Genomic DNA, 4,084 nt, shown 5'->3' on the forward strand with positions numbered 1-4,084 from the left:
GACTGTTATTTTTGTAACTCATTTAAAACATTTTGTAATGTGTTGTAACTGCTAGTTTGTGAAGCATAATCACTATTGTTAATAGTGTTTGGGTATTTGCAAGCAGTTGATTGGCTGAGTGAAACCAATCATGTGACAACCGCTATCCATCTGTGCCGTCACACTGTGTATAGCTTTAACGTTTTTTTTTCTGTGATCCTCTGTGTGTCTGAAAGTTACTCCAGCTTAGCGGCCTCCTGCTCCAGTTGTTCCAGGAGTCCTTTAGTCAAACTCACTTCATACTGCTGGCGACGTTCGTAAGAATCCCCCCCCCCCCCCCCCATAAAGGTCATAAATCATGCGCAATGGTCATAGTCATAGAGTATGCAATGTAGGTCAAGTCACCAAAAGAGCAAATATTTAGTATGCATGGAAAGGGTACATCCTGATGGTCATTGTAAAGCAACGCATTTACTTCTCCATCCACATTACCTTGTTATGCATCCTCCACATGCACCGTTGATTTGATTTTTTTGGATCCCCGTTAGCCGACACCAATGGCGACATCTAGTCTTACTGGGGTCCGACAAATAACGAAAGACAATACAGACCAAAATACTTCAGCATAATGTACTTGATCTATCTCACTTGTTTACAATAGGAAAAGTGAATGGGAAATAAGTTTCCTCACCTGTCTGTCTTATTTATTTTTTGTTACTCAATAACTTGAAAGACCTGATTGCTGGGTGTATTTAAGATATCAGGCTTAAATCAATTGGACAAACTTTTCTGGCAAAGGTGTTTTAGGGACCGTCGTAAAAGTGCATTACCGGTGATTGCGTGTAAGCAAAGAAATATGTTATTTCTTTCCCTCCAGAGGGATTAGCCCTATATGAATATTACACACACTGCAAAGGACCTTCAGTCACTAAATGGCCCAACATTTTTATTGGTTACCTGTAACTACTGTGCTATATTTGACCCATATACAAGGATACTATTCAAAAGCTTCCTATCCATTGGAAATGTAAAAACCACAATATGAAGTCACTGACACCCCCCCCCCCCCCCCCCACACACACACATCATCCATGCTACATTTCCTTTAGAATTCCAGTTCACCACTTCCCTGATTTTATAAGCATATTTCTTGTGATAGGTCTACAGTGTCTTCGGAAAGTATTCAGACCCCTCGACTTTATCCACATTTTGTTTTTTCCCTTCATCAATCTACACACAATACCCCATAATGACAAAGCAAAAACAGGTTGTTTTTTTTATTTCTGGAAATTTGGGGATGTTTTTCAGCGGCAGGGACTGGGAGACTAGTCAGGATCGAGGCAAAGATGAACTGAGCAAAGGACAGAGGGATCTTTGATGACAACCTGCTCCAGATCTCTCATGACCACAGACTGGGGCAAAGGTTCACCTAACAACAGGACAACGACCCTAAGCACACAGCCAAGACAACGCAGGAGTGGTTTCGGGACAAGTCTCTGAATCTTCTTGAGTGGCCCAGCCAGAGCCCGGACTTGAACCCGATCGAACATCTCTGGAGAGACCCGAAAATAGCTGTGCAGCAACGCTCCCCATCCAACCTGACAGAGCTTGAGAGGATCTGCTTATATCAATGTAATATTTTATTTTATACATTTGCATTTTTTTTTTATCCTTGTCATTATGGGGTATTGTGTAATAAAATGTTGAAAAAGGGAAGGGGTCTGAATACTTTCCGAATGCACTGTACACAGTGGTGACCCGTCATTCAGGGCAGAGTCCAACCTGTTTTGAGCCCCACATTTTTAGCAAAATAATAATACAATTAAAATATCTCAACTGTTTGGGGGGAGGCTTGTCTGTTTTGCATGTTATTTTGGCATTAATACATATCACATATCAGTTTTCAAACAATGTAAAAAACAATCATTCAGTTAATAATGCTGCATACACACATGGTCTCTTTTTTGTTTTCTCCAGTAAGGCAGCACCAAAATGCAGGTGTTTCAACATAGCTTAGTGCTTTTTGTGGTGGTGGGGCGAGCCAGCAGAAAATAGAAGCATTGCACCGTGATTGGCTCAGTATTTGGTATTTTATTAGGATCCCCATTTGCTGTTGCACTCTTCCTGGGGTCCACACAAAACATGAAACATAATACAGAATGGCATAATACAGAACAACAATAGACAAGGACAGAACTATATAAAAAAATAAATAAAGGCACACGTATCCTACATATCAATGCATCCACACAAACTATTTAGGTCAAATAGGGGAGAGGCGTTGTGCCGCGAGCTGTTACTTTATCTGTTTTTTGGAACCAGGTTTGCTGTTTATTTGAGCAATATGAGATGGAAGAAGGTTCCATGCAATATGGGCTCTATATAATACTGTACACTTTCTTGAATTTGTTCTGGATTTGGGGACTGAGAAACGTCCCCTGGTGGCATGTCTGGTGTTCTGTCACTCATTGGGACAGTACGTCATCACCAAGTTTAAGTTCTTTGTAAGGGTAGACATCCAAAATTTCAGCCCTTTGTGTCCTGCCATAGAGTTATATTACAAGTGCCCTTCCAAGAAGGCTCAAGGTCATTGGCCACAGATAAAATGACATCAAATGACGTTATATGTACAGTAGATTTGATTGGACTGATCATGTCAACATCTTACTTTCAAAGTCTTAGCTAGCAGTCATCATCATGAATCAAGTCGACAATCTACTGGCAAATTATTTTTATCCTTGTCATATGAAGAGAAATTATAAATAAAACGTATCAGTGCTCATCGGCCAGCAACAGAATTCAGAACATGGGCCGTCCTTACAGTGTACTCCCAGTACAACAAGTCAGAACTATAGGATACATAAAGGGGGCATATAAACATACAGTATGTTGAGATGTACAAACTATGCCATACGCGTACGACAAGTATTTTACTGTACTTTATATGATGATTTAAGAGAAACCTTGTTTGAAAAAATGCAACAACAAAAAACAGAACTCATTTTATTTCTAAAGCTTGGAAGGTGTGACAAGATAAGTTGTATAACTGAAATGTTTTTGTTTTGCTTTTCAATTGTAATTTCAGTAGGAATGCAATTGGGTATGTAGGTATGTGTGCAAATAAAAGTATGATACTTTTATTTGGATACAACAATACAACAGTGTCTTATTAGCCCATGTGGGCTGGCCATCATGAAGATGCATGACACTATAATAAAATCATTCGATCATATATTTCCTACCTAGGTTTTTTTTCTACCAATTCTACCATAGGTTTTATATCTTTACCCTCTTGTGATTTGTGTTCTATACATTTTTTGCCACTAGGTAGAGCCATTGACTACAGTACCGCTTACCCTGTCGACCTACTTGTACTGACAGCCAAACTGTTTCCTTGCTAAAAGTCTTCCCTTATCCCTATGACCTATGTACATTTCCATTCCGTCTGTGTCATTGTTTTGACGAAGGACATTGATGAATCCTGAAACGTTTTGCTTAAGTTTGTTTCATAAAAAATTGTTTTTAATGGTGAGCGAGCACTGCGCCTTTCCTTTTCCATTATGACACAAAACATAGTTGCACCTTTACTCAAATCAAATCAAATTTTATTAGTCACATGCACCGAATACAATAGGTGTAGACCTTACAGTGAAATGCTTACTTACGAGCCCCTAACCGACAGTGCAGTTTCAAAAGGTACGGATAAGAATAAGAGAAAAGTAACAAGTAATTAAATTACTCGCTTTGGTTTTTTCGCCTTCCACTTCTTTCCACATTTTAAAACTAACATTTCATAGTTTAAGGTCACTATGACCACTCTGCAACATTACATTCCTTCACCCCAATTGCTGACTTGCCTCTGCATGAAGTAAACTGGGCAGCCTATATGGTTAGAAATTTGGTATTACACACCAAATGGTCCTGGAAGTGGTGTATGGTCTAACCCCAAATCTACCCCTAGACCCTATACCCTATAGATCTGAGTGGTTTTGACAAGCAATACTGCAATATTTCCAACTACTGTATTTGCTCGAGTAGGTGCAACAATTTAGTTAAGTTACCTCTCCCCGCCCCAAGGGGTTGCACCCCACAATTCAGTAAACGA

The sequence above is a fragment of the Salvelinus sp. IW2-2015 genome, linkage group LG1 (genome assembly GCF_002910315.2).
Source record: "Salvelinus sp. IW2-2015 linkage group LG1, ASM291031v2, whole genome shotgun sequence".
NCBI classification, from domain to species: Eukaryota; Metazoa; Chordata; class Actinopteri; order Salmoniformes; family Salmonidae; genus Salvelinus; species Salvelinus sp. IW2-2015.